Source organism: Rhinolophus sinicus, linkage group LG10 (genome assembly GCF_036562045.2).
Source record: "Rhinolophus sinicus isolate RSC01 linkage group LG10, ASM3656204v1, whole genome shotgun sequence".
NCBI classification, from domain to species: domain Eukaryota; kingdom Metazoa; phylum Chordata; class Mammalia; order Chiroptera; family Rhinolophidae; genus Rhinolophus; species Rhinolophus sinicus.
In genome coordinates this window covers 66,906,105-66,919,462 of record NC_133759.1, presented here as the reverse complement: position 1 = coordinate 66,919,462, position 13,358 = coordinate 66,906,105, and the positions used below count along the sequence as shown (strand labels likewise).

Genomic DNA, 13,358 nt, shown 5'->3' with positions numbered 1-13,358 from the left:
ACCTGTAGGTGATTTCAGTAGGTAGTGGGCCTCTTCGTGTTGCCTGTCTGCTGTGCAGGGAATCCTTTGTGGAGTTTTTGTTGTTCGATTCTTTGTAAATTCCAGGGGAGCTTTACAGAGGCTCACCTCACGCCGCCATTTTTCCCGAACCTCGCCCCATGATGTCTTAACAATTATGATATGTGCCTCCCCAGGGACAAATCCTTTATGCTGAAACTTATTAATAAGAATGGAAGGAGAACTGATGTTATCACATCATTGACTCACTTCCCAAGCAGGTTGTGGGAAGGAATATAGCTACATAGGCAGAAGCTCTCCTTAGCTGGGGGAATGTGGGGGGCTGTGCCCACCTCTGTTGACCCCGTGAATTCTTCTGGTGGTGCCTGCGTGGTTGCTCCTGGCTTGGGTTGTTCCTTCTGTGAGGAATCTTATCCGTCATTGGCTGACCAGCCATCTTTTGGGGGCTAAACAGAGAGACATGAAGTGTAAGCACAAAGGTGAAGCAAAGTCCCTGAAAGGAACAGTCTCACAGACTGTTCTTTCTTTAGGGATAGGCACGAGGGGACAGATGGTTAGGCTGCTGAGTGAAAACACAAGACCACCCATGGAAAAAGATCCCTTTTGTCATTCTTTGCCCCTCTGGGCACTGTTCTATCTCCTTCAGTGTACTTATCATTCTGTGAAATAATTTTCGGGACTTACTTGCCTGTATGATGATTGTTGGCTTCTCCTCTGTGGTCTAAACAGCTCAAATGACATTATGTCCAATCATGAGCCACCCTTAGGATAAGCCCAGTATGCCCTGCTCATATGTCATCTTAATTTGTGGTACCAATGACTCAACATGGTCAAGTATAAAGTAGGAAGGAAGGTCACCCACCTTGTTCCAGATACTTAACTCATTAATGAAGGTGCAACTCTCCTGGTCCCTTCATAGACATCTGCAAAGTCCTAGTTCCTCTGTCCTGTGGATGAAAGCACAAGCAAGTACCATAATTTTGGTTACTCTTGATAATGATAAGTCCTTTACTTGCTTTGAAACCAAAGAACACTCTTGGTTCTCTTGTTTGATGCTGGTCAAAATAATTAAACTAATTGCCTTAACCTCCAAAGTAACCCTCTTTTTTCCTCTCAGCTTCTCTTCAATTCCCTACATCATTGAAGTAAGGGATAAGCCACGTCTCTCAAAATACTCACAAGTCCCTCCCTTGTAAGGCCCTGAAGAGAAGCACTGCCTTCTTTTGCATGGAGGTGCGGGAGGAATCTCTCTATTTTTTCTCTGCCTTTAGTGCTACCTCAGCCCAATCTGAGACTTAGAGTTACATTTTTATCATGGAACTCTAGCCCATTACAAAGGCTAAAATTAAATTTGAGCTTTTTTGCAGCTTCAACTCTGTTGAGTTACAGAGTTCACGGTCTGTTAAAATTGCCAATTCTTTTTCACATGTGAAGTTTCTGAGCTTCCTCATATGAAGTAGGTATTGGAGGTCCATTTGAGGACATTGCATTTATCTTCATAACATTTATTTTCTTGTACTCTAGTGGTGCCCTGGCCTCCTTCTTAGCTTCTTAGCTCCTTCCTTGGAAAAGCCAAATCTAATAGTATTGCTGTATCCTCTAGTTCTGAATACCTTCTCTCCAAACAGAAAAAAACACCTTTCATTCCCCAGGCCCAAGAAGGGAAGAGACAAACTGCCACCGCGTTGTAATCCATCCACTGCTCTGAAACCCGGCCAAGACTCACTGGCCATAGAAGGTGCACTCGCAGGCAGTTTGTACCCTGACTTTCAGGAGATGCCAAACACCCTCAGCGGAGCTCAGGTCCCAAGTCGTATCCACAGGAGTCCTTCCCCTTTGTGTGGCCCTCCTCCACTCAGTGTCAGTGTCTGTTTCCTCCAGCCAATCAGCATCAGGACCCTCGCCTCCTGACAACCACTGGGAGGTGCCCTCGCCCTGTGTCCATCCTACCAGAGCATGCCTGGCCTCTGTGGTGGCCAGACTGGACCATAAATAAGACACAAGGGCAGGGATCTGAGGAGCACGGACCTGCTGCAGTCCACAGGGCTGGAGACATTAAGGAGGAGGGAGCTGGGCTTGGGACTCCCCAGGGGAAATGTTGCCACATTGGGACTCCGTCTGCAACGGGGTTATGGGGAGACCTAGCATTGCAGGTGCTGAAGCAGTGGCTGCTGGAGACACCATTGTCATACTGCACGTGATGAAGTGGGACCTCTTTTATGTGTTTACTTATTTCTCCCCCTTCTTCTGCCTCCCCCCCACACACACACACACTCTGGTTCAAGCTGTTGTTTCTCAGTCTAGTTATGCAGGACACAGCTGCCTGGCCCGCATCCTCAGTTGGCTGCTCACAGCAGCTCACGATGGCTGCCAGCCGCTCATGGCAACTCATGGCAGCTCACGCCAACCTGTGGACGCTAACGGCAGCCCAGCTCCAAGGAGAGCTGTTGTTCACAATCTTAGCTGTAGAAAGCGCAGCTCCCTGGCTCATGTGGGAATCCAACCGGCGGCCTTTGGCGTCCCAACCGCCTGAGCCACCAGGCTGGCCCAGTCTTTTCATTTTCTTGATAGTTTCCTTTGCTGTGCAAAAACTTTTTAGTTTGATGTAGTCCCATTTGTTTATTTTTTTCTTTTGTTTCCCTTACCTGAGGAGATAGATCAGAACAAATATCATTAAGAGCAATGTCAGAGAGTTTATTGCCTATGTTTTCTTTTAGTTTTATGGTTTTGAGTCTTAAATTAAGTCTTTAATCCATTTTTTAATTCTTGTATTTAATACAAGAATTTATTCTTGTATATGGTTAAGAAGGTGGCCCAGTTTCATTTTTTTGCATGTATCTGTCCAGTTTTCCCAGCATCATTTATTGAATGGACTGTCTTTATCCCATTGTATATTCTTGTCTTCTCCATCATAGATTAAATGACCATATAGACATGGATTTATTTCTGGGCTCTCTGTTCTGTTCCATTGATCTATGTGTCTGTTTTTATGCCTGTACCATGCTGTTTTGATTACTGTGGACTTGTAGTATAGTTTGATATTAGGTAGCATGATACCTCCAACTTTGGTCTCCTTTCTCAAGATTATTGTGGCTATTCTGGGCCTTTTATGATTCCATAGACATTTTAGGATTATTTGTTCTAGTTCTGTTAAAAACGTGCCATCAGTATTTTGACAGAGATTGTATTAAACCTGTAGATTACTTTGGGTAGTGTGGACATTTCAACGATGTTAATTCTTCCCATCCATGAGTTCTGTATATGCTTCCATTTATTTGTATCTTCTTCAGTGTCTTATAATTTTCTGAGTATAGGTCTTTCCTCCCAACAGGATCTTTTGGACCATATCACCAGGGAGGTGACCTGGCTCAGGCAGGAGGGCACCTGGCAGCAGAGCCATCTCTGGGGCCCTGGGTCTTGTGGGGATACGGCCCTGCTGGGCTGCTCCTGCCCCTCCAGCTGCGCTTCATGCTGGCGGGCCCCCCCTCTGAGGTGCGTGTTTGCGTCCCCACTGGTCCACCCCACCACCACCGGTGGCACTGCAGAAGACTGCAACTTAGGAATGTAACTTGGAAATCACCCGAGGCTGCAGCGGAGGTCTGCACACCTGACCTTCGGTGTGTTGCAGAAGAATTGAAAGCATTTCTAAAATATGTGCCCAGGGAAGGAAAAAAAGCACTGGAACTCAGGGAAGTCATGGGCGCAGGTCCAACAGACATGGGGGCTTAGAATCCAGGCGCCCCACTAATCCTGATGCCTCACCCCTGGCAAAGCCGGAGATAAAGGGAAATCTAATTGGCTCGCAGTAGAACCTGGCTCGTATGCTGATTTGTGGAGTGGAGGGGTGAGTAGAGCTAAAAGATGGGGTTCCTTGGTAGAGGAAGTGCTCTCTCTCTGCCAGCCCCCTTCTCCGGCCCACCGCCTTTCTCAGTGCAGTATTTCTTCTCTTAATCATCTTTGTTCCCTGCACTGACCTGGACACTGTCACACCTATGCGCATTCACATGAGAGATGAGAGATGAAGAAGCCAGAAGGGCAAGAACAGTGTGCTGACAAAACACTGGTCCCCTAAGCCAGGCTTCCTAGAGGAAGAGAAGCCCTCCCCCCACTGCTCTCTCTACCTTTTATCCTGCTACTTCCTGGTGAGCTAAGACTCCACATAGAATTCCTGCTGCTTTCCTCGCTTCTGCTCTGCTCCTGTTTGTTCTTTCCTGCTCGGCTCTGTCCTCTCATTCCTGTTCTCTCCATTTACTGTCATTTCTTCCTTTTACTTCTATCTACTCCTTTCCTTCCTTTCTGGCCCTCATTTATATTCTTGCCCCCCTTTTCTTTCCTTCCTTGTGTCTTCCCTTTTCTTTTCCTCATTCTTTCATCTCTGTACTTAGAAAGTTTTACAGTTCGACCCAAAATGGATTCACCCTATCTGTTACTGTCATCTTCCAACATCAGGCTTCTAATACAGAACTTGTGAACTACCAAGAGTCTAAGTTCTTTCTCCTGATTCTGTTCTCATTGCATGCCCCTCCTGGTCTGCTCAGGCCACTCAGCAGGCCATAACTGGGTGGTTCCCAAAATGACCATCTCCTTTTGCTTGTACCTCCCAGAAGCTGGTGAATCTTGCCCTTGGGAGACTGCCATTCAGCTGGTGAGAACTGAAGCCCCTTCCACCAGTAAGTTCTGGGAAACATTGATATTTCCTCACTGTCCGTCTTCAGTTTACTGTCTCCAGTAGCACCTACAACTTGTAGCTAAGCTTCCCATTTGGAGCCCTGAGCAGAGACTGCAGTCTGCTGGATCAGAGTGTTGGGCTTCATACCTCATCAACCTTGACACCTTTTAGGCTTTCTCCTAAACTCATACAGAGGCTAGCCACACCATCCCTTTTCTCCTAGACCCGAACTCTAATGAAAGATGCTCTACCTTAAGAGCCAAATGGACAGGACTTGATTGCAAAAGCATCTCTAAGAATCCCGGAAGCTTGCCATAGATGTGTGTAAAAATGGTCCCCGTCAATGTCCCTTCCATAGCCCTATTTAGAAAAGGGGAAAGGAGGTAACATGCTAACAGCCCCAGGAGTAAAATAAGGTGAGGAAAAGTGTTTGGTGAGGACATGTGTTTGGAAGAACTTTTGTTGTAAGGTCTGCCTCTGGTTATGCCGACCCTTTCCCTGGGCTGTAAAGACACCCAGCATGATGCCCAAGAGAAATGCCTGCCTCTCAGCCTTCTTTGCCAGGAAAATCCAAGACTGGCTACTGCATCTACTGAGATGACTACGACACCCAGTATTTTAACTTTATTAACTGAAGTCTTGATATTTGAAGGCAATAATATCAGACTAGAATGAACTGAGATCTGGATGGACACTGGGAGGAGATGGGATCTGATAGTTACTCAGTGGCAAGAAGTGGGTGCTGTTCAAGGGGCAGACAAAAAAGAAAAACTGTTGGAGAGAAGTGAGGTGGTTCACATCTCCATTGTGACAAAAATAAGGCTGTATTTCCTCGGAGGGCTTTATGGCGAGAAGGATAGAACAGTGACGTGGGGGTGATCACAGAGAATGGCTTGGAGGAAACCTTCTCCCCTGCCCCATGCACCACTGCAGTCCAGCATGGAGAGAGGAAGAAGGAAGGCAGAGTTCTGTGGAAGGCTTTTCAAGGCAGACTGTAAGATCCTTATTTTGTAACCTGAACATCTAGTCTTCCTGAGTCCCCTGCCAACATCATATGTTGAGGCCTAGGAGATGGTTGGTGTGATGCTGTGTGAGTATTGCCAAGGCTGCTACTAACTGAGTGTTTGGGCCTTTCTGACTTATCAAAGCTCAGTTTATCTTGTGGGATTCTTACCTTGGGGGAGGGTAGGACTGGGAAGGAGGAAGATAAAAGGAGAGCAGAGAAACAACTAGGAAGCTTGAGGGAAGCACCCCCAAGGTACCAAAAACACATGGGGCAAAAGAGGTCTGAGAGCAGGAAGAAAGGACCTCTCTAAATCCAAATCAGATGACCCTGTTCAAACTCTTCCTTGTCATTATTATTCCATCCTTTACCCCACAACTCCTACCCTACCCTGCCTGGCATCACTTCTTCAGCCCACCCCCACATCCTGCCCTGTCCATCCTCTTCCCTCACCCCAACTCTCTACAGGGTAAAAAGACCCCTTAACACAAGTCCAAGGGCATTTTTATCTCAAAATGTGCAACTACTCCCAGGAGGTGAACAGCAAGGAGGCAGCAGAGCTCAAACCAGAGCCAGGGACAGAGCCTGTGAAGAATTTAAATACCAAATAAGTCAGTGTGCTGTTTATTATCACCATACCCTTTAGTCATAAATGACGTCTGTGATAAAACACTTCTTCCACATAAAATTGTCTGGTGGTCTAAGTTGTAAACAATTGTAGAATAACAGTTTAGTTTGTCTATCTCAAGATCCTTATTCTTCAATTAGCACATTCTCATCATTTATTCTTTAATAAAGTTATTCTACATGGAAGTTAATTTGGAGAATTCCCATTATTGAGTCAGCTCTGGACACAGACCAACTCAGCTACACATCTTCACTTCCAAAGTAAATTTGTAGCAGTTTGGTTTGGAACCATCTGAACTCACTTTGAGCACAGATGGTGTCTCCATGGCTGAAGGTAACATGTATACCTGCATTTAAGTGGATTCAAAATAAACCATAGGTTGTGAAGATGGAAAATCAACTTGGGTTTAACAATTCTGTCATTCTACATAGCCACTTGCTTGGAAGCCAAACAACAAAACAAAGTGTGAACTGCAAAGTGCAATATACTTGTTTGGTAAGTACACATTTTAGTTTATGCATGAAATGTTTTACTGAATTCAAACATTTTTTTTTTTTAGCACTGAAAATTCTAGAGGAAATGACTCTAGGAAATAAAGCATTCCATCAGCAATACAATTTAGTCCAATGTCATCTTTAAAGCTTTCCTCAGTCCTTCCCAGGCAGCCCTAAAAGCTGTGTCTTCTTGCTACCTGAAAACATTTCGTCACGTCTCACATAGTATTCTAGGTATTTCAAGCATCTTCCTCTCTAATACCACCTGTCTTTCTAGTTCACTCCTTCTGGTCCACTCTTGACCCTACTCGAGCTCCAGCCTGACTCCTTATCACTGACCCACTCCACCTCTGTCCTCCCTCACCACCTTACCCACCTTCCAGTCTAGGTTCTACCATAGTAGTTACTCCCCTGGCACACACCCTTATGTCCTTATCCTTTCCCTGAGTCCTAATCACTTGGCAAGAAGCCTTTGCTACTGTCCCTATAGCACTCAGATGACTGTCGTGTCCAGCACAACACGGACAGTGAGAGGACGAGAAGGGGCGGTGAAGGATTAAGAAAGAAACAGAAGTCAAGAGATTTATGCACTGGGGGCCAACGGTCTCCCAGCCTCAAAGGACTGACAGCCCTGAATTGGGCCACCTTATTACTTTTTTTGATGTACACACAAGGAAGTAACATTGTTTTCTCCACAGTCTGTAAATTTCATACATTATATTAGGAAACTGATTCAAACCCATCACCCTTGCCTGCAGACAGCAGAACCGTAAGTCTCAGGATGTCTTAGTAATTGTTGTATGTACCTCCCCAAGGGACAAAACCTTTATGCTGAAACTTACTGATATGAATAGATGGAGAACTGATGTTATCACATCATTGAATCTCTTCCCAAGCAGGTTGTGGGAAGGAATATAGCCACAGAGGCAGAAGCTCTCCTTAGCCGGGGGGAGGTAGGGGTCTATGCCCACCTCTATCAATCCTGTGAGTTCTCCAGATGGCCCCTATGCGACTGTGCTGTCTTAGGTTGTTCCTCCCTTGAGGAATCTTACCGGTCATTGACTAACCAGCCATCCTTTGGGGCCAAACAGGGAGACATAAGGTGTAAGCACAAAGGTGAAGCAAAGTCCCTGAAAGGATCAGTCTCACAGACTCTTCTTTCTTTAGGGGTAGGTATGAGGGGACAGATGGGTAGGCTGCTGTGTGACAACAGATGACCAACTATTTCCTGAGCAGAGCAGCATCCCCTCTCCACACACCTCCACCTCAGCCATGTCCATCTTTTCTATCACCTATTTTCTCTCAACTTTAGGGATTCTAAAGATTTAACCTGGGATTCCAGTGGATAGAACTCAGGGGTCCATGAATTTGGATGGGAAAAAATTTATGTCTTTATCTTCACTAAACTCTAGCTGCAATTGAACATTTCCTTCCATTAACAATGGAGACAGCAAACCATAATAGTGTTAGCAGGACCTACTGTCATGAATAAAAATCTTAGCTATTTTCATATCACATTAGAGTTGTAAACATTTCAGAATGTCATTTATATTTATCACTTATTCAAAATGCTACTATAGCTTATTATTTAATGTGTTAATAAATAAGCACACATATTACTATATCACATTTATTTTAGTATTTTAATAACAGAATTTCAACATAATTATTTTCCTTTGCAATCCTATTTATTTTGTCTTATGCATTTAAAAACACTGAGGGAATTTCTTCAACATGACAACAAGCATGTATGAAAAAACCCATATCTAACATCATAGTCAATGGGGAAAGACTAAAAGCTTTCCATCTAAAATCAGAAAAAAAGACAAAGATGTCCACTTTCACCACTGTTATCCAATATTGTACTAAGAAGTTCTAGCCAAAGCAATTAGGCAAGACAAAAAAGTGAAGGCATCCAAATTGGAAAGGAAGAAGTAAAACTTTCTCTAGTTGCACATGACATGATCATCCTATATATTAAAAAAATACCAAAGAATCCAAAAAAAAACCAAAAAAAAAAAAAACACCCACCTAATAGAACTAATAAGCAAGTTTAACAAAGTTGCAGGGCATAACTAAAACACAAAATTCAGTAGAGTTTCTATACACCAGCAATTCCATTTACAATAGAACACAATTCAATTTACAATCGCCCCAAAAGAATAAAATGTCTATTCATAAATTTAACCTAGAAGGTGAAAGACTTGTACATTGAAAACTATAAAACATTGTTGAAATAAATTAAAGACCTAAATAAATGGAAAGATATCCCATGTTTGTGGACTGGAACACAATATTGTTAAGAGTCAATACTGCCCAAAGTGATGTACAGAGTCAGTGCAATCTTTAACAAAACTCCAATTGATTTCTTTTTTCCAGAAATGGAAGAGCTAATCCTCAAATGCAGCTGTAATTGCAAAGGCCCTCAAATAGCCAATACAATCTTGAAGAAAAAGAACAAAGCTGGAGGACTCACACTTCCTGATTTCAAAACTTACTACAAAGCTACAACAAAAGTCATCAGAACAGTGTTGTACTGGCATAATGATAGACATATAGACCACTGAAATGGAATTGCGAGTCCAGAAATAAGTCCATATATCTATGGTCAATTGATTTTGAACAATGGGTGAAAAATAGTCTCTTCAACAAATGGTGTTAGGACAACTAGATATCCACCTGCAAAGAATGAAATTGAGCCCCTAACTCATACCACGTACAAAATTAACTCAAAATGTGACCTAAATATGAGAGCTAAAATCATAAAACTATTAGGAAAAAGTAGGGATAAATCTTCATGATTTGAATTCGGCAGTGGATTCTTGGGTATACCAAAAGCATGAACAACAAAAGGAAAATAGATAAATTAATTAATCAAAATTAACTTCTGTACATCAAGGACATTATGAAAAAAGTGAAAGACAACTACAGAATGGGAGAAAATATTTGCAAGTCATATAGCTAATGAAGGTCTAGTTCCCAGAATATATCAACAACTCTTACAACTCAATAACAAAGACAAACAAACCAATTTTAAAAATTGACAAATGGACAGACATTTCTCTTAAGTTATACAAATGGCCAACAAGCATATTAGTTTTTAGGGAAATGCAAATCAAAACCACAATGAGTCAGCACTTCACACCCACTAGGGTGGCAATAATAAGAATAGAATATGAGAAATTGAAACCTTCATACATTGCTGGTGGGATGTAAAGTGGTGCAGCCACTGAGGAAAATACAGAAAGTCCTCACTTAATATTAGCAATAGGTCTGTGACTTTCAGAAAAAGATGTATAGTGAAACCAGTTTTACTACAGGCTAATTGATATAAAGAGTTAAGTTACTATGGCATCTCATCAATGTTATAATGAAACAACGTTATTTGAGAAACTGCTGTAGATTGCTGGTTCATCAAAAAGTTAAACATAGAATTACTAATGACAGAGACAATTCTATTCCTAGGTATAGACCCCAAGAAGTAAAACAAGGGACTTAAGCACATGAACACTCATGCTCATAGGAGCTCTATTCACAGTAACTTACATTGTCTCTCAATGGACAAATCGTGGTCTGTCCACACAATGGAATATTATTCATCCATAAAAAGGAATGAAATACTGATAAATGTTGCACTATGGATGCACACTTAGGGTTAGGGTGTGTGCCAAGTGAAAGAAACCACACACAGAAGGTCATATATTGCATAACCCCGTTTATATGAAATACCCAGGATAGGTAAATTCATAGATATAGGAAGGAAATCTGTGATTGCTGGGGGCTAAAAGAAAGGAGGAATAGGGAGTACTATGGACTTCATTGTGCGTCCCCCCGCCCCCAATATACACGTTGAAGCCCTAACTCCCAGTGTGTGACAGTATTTTAAAATCAGGTCTTTGGAAAATAATTTGATGAGGTCATGAGGACCGGGCCCTCAGAACTGTGAGAAAATAAATTTCTGTGAGTTAAGATACCCAGTCTATGGTATTTTGTTACAGCAGCCCAAGCTGACTGAGACAGGGAATAACAGCTTAACAGTTGTAATGTGTCCTTTTGGGATTATGAAAATATTTTGGAATTTAAATAAAGATGGTGGTACCACAGCATTGTGAATGTACTAAATGCTACTTTGAATGTTAATTTAATGTTATGTCATTTCCACCTCAGTTTAAAAAAAAACATGAAAAGTTTTCTGTGGCTTTCACTACATGGTCAGAGGGGTCCAAGAATGTTGAGAAGCCCAACAACATTGCATCATTCCCATCAGTACTGCACATCCTGTAACTTTTTTTCGAACCAACCCGAATCCTTCCTGAGGTCTCCTGTAGCTACTAACATTCCATTTTACTGGTCCCCGTTATAACCTGACGCCTCCCACTGGGCATTAATATGTGCGGTTACCTCCTCCAATCTGTCCTCCATCCTCACCAGAACCCTGGTCCCCTGGGTCCCCTCTGTGCAGCATTGGATGGTGACTCACTGCTTTGTCCATCCTTCTCCGCATGGTTTCCACAACTGCACTTTTTCCCCCGTGATCCTCACGTAGCCCTTCTTCCCCAGCTTGCTACACCGCTTCCTCTTCTCCCTCGACTTCTTGGCATGTCCCAGGGCTCAGTCCTCGACACCCACTTTCATGGTGAGCTCATCCCGTTTCATGGCTTTATATACAAGCCATTGGCCAACAATCTTCTAGTTTACGTCTCTCGCCGGAATAGACGCTCCTGTGCCTCTGCTTATTTGATTCCTATAATGGCATCTGAACCCGAAGGTGGAAAATTGCGTCTCCGCAGCGACGGGTCTCAGCAAAGAGCGACTGCCTTCCTCCACAGCTCAGCCGAAAAGGTCGAGTTGCGCGCCATCCCTTCGCTGGTCAGTTCCTGTTGGCACCACCTTCAAAATCTGTCCAGAATCTGTCAACACCTGGTCTGCTGCCATCACGCCAAGTCAGGGCCTGCAGCAGGCTCTCAGCTGCTGTCCTGTTCCCGCGTCCCTCCCGCTCTCCATGGTCTGCTCTGCACAAAGGGGCCGCCTCTCAACTCAGCTACAACGCTCCCCGCTCCGCGCGGTCTGCAGGCGACCCGGGCCCTGTCACTCCGTCCCAGCCGCGTGCTCTGCTGGACTCTGCACCTGCTCTTCCTGGTCCCCGGAGCCCTCTTCCCCGGTGTTTTCTCCGGTCGCTCCCGAAAGGCTGCGAGTCGCCCGTCTCCCTACGCCGTCGCCTGCTGCTTCTGTCCGCAGTGCTCATCACCGCAGCGCGGTCTAGTCTGTGTGGCAGTGGGCGGTTCTGCGCGGGGTCTGTGAGCCGCGCCGCACGGTCCAGCCCTCCCGGGCACAGGTGGAGCAGGGCAGGGAGAAGCGGGCGCGCGGGGCGCACGGCACCTCACGGGTGACATCCGGCTGGTCCGCAGAGGACTTGCGCCCCCTCGGCTGTCCCAGTGCCCACGACCTGCCTTGGAGTCAGGGTCCAACGTGAGGACAAATGGAGGAAATCACCGTGTGCCGCGGCTTCTGCTGCCAGGTCCCTGCCTTTCGGGGTCGGGCGCCCTTGGGCGGACACTGACCCCTCGGGTTTCCTAACCGATTGCGCAGGCCTCTCCCCAACTCTGTCCGGCTCGGTTCCGCGGGAGAGCAAGCGGGCGGTCCCGCGCCCTGCAGACCCTGTCCCCGACGGCGCTGCGCCGCCTGCCCCGCGGCCCCACAACCTGCCGGCGGGAGGGCGGCACAGGTGCACACAGCAGGCTAGCATCAGAGGGGGGCTCCTGATGTCAGGATGGCCCAGTGGCCTACGGCGCCATGCTCCAGGTGTCCCCTTGCCTGTGGGCGTTCTGGTCTCTCCAAAGAGACGTGTGGTGAATCCCACTTCTGACACACCTCTTTCTTCCCTTCCCCTAAGGGTAACCTTTTACAGACCCTACCCTGCCGTGCCCCTGCTTTCTTTTCTTCTCCAGAGGCGTCCGTTCTCCATCTGTGGCCCTTTCTTCTGGGTATGTGGCGGCTAAGTGGTTGTCTGGAGCAGGGGGAGGTAGTGCTGGAAATTCCTCCAATTATACTCACTCGCCCAGCTTACGTAGCGTCAGAAATTTAGTCTAGCACATTACAAAAGACACAGCCAGTTGTTTCCCTGGTGGTCTAGTGGTTAGGATTCGGCGCTCTCACCGCCGCGGCCCGGGTTCGATTCCCGGTCAGGGAAGTTGGGGTTTTTTTCCACTGCAAAAAGCTTTTAGAGGGGAGCATAATGCTTAACAAGCGCCAGCTGTGTCAGGCATTGTCCTATTTCTACAGTCTTAATTAGGAAGGAAAGAATGAAACGGCAGCACTAAATGGTCAAAAAGATAACCCTAGATCTGGTTAGGGGTCTGGTTTTCTAGTCCTGGGGTCAAGAAATTTCCCATGCAAAATACCATTAGGATGGCACCAGTCACCTAAAGGGCAGCCTGGGAGGCTCTTATCTCCTAAGGATGGCTCAGGCAACTGTCGCTGTGGAAAGAAGTTAGGTAGTTCTCCACCTCTATGCCTACCTTTTCACTTTGAAAATAGATTAAAATA

General features: G+C 45.3%; 1 long non-coding RNA gene and 1 other non-coding gene across 2 annotated transcripts; one reads left to right on the top strand and one right to left on the bottom strand.

Moving 5' to 3' along the window:
• LOC141567251 (uncharacterized) lies at nt 1-12,843 on the bottom strand. Its single transcript, XR_012489743.1, has 3 exons — nt 11,214-12,843; nt 900-965; nt 1-464 (listed from the first exon to the last, which is right to left on the bottom strand). It is a non-coding gene; the product is annotated as an uncharacterized LOC141567251 (long non-coding RNA).
• Nucleotides 12,844-12,930: 87 nt separating this feature from the next.
• TRNAE-CUC (transfer RNA glutamic acid (anticodon CUC)) lies at nt 12,931-13,002 on the top strand. Its single transcript has one exon. It is a non-coding gene; the product is annotated as a tRNA-Glu (tRNA).
• The last annotated feature ends 356 nt before the right edge of the window (nt 13,003-13,358 follow it).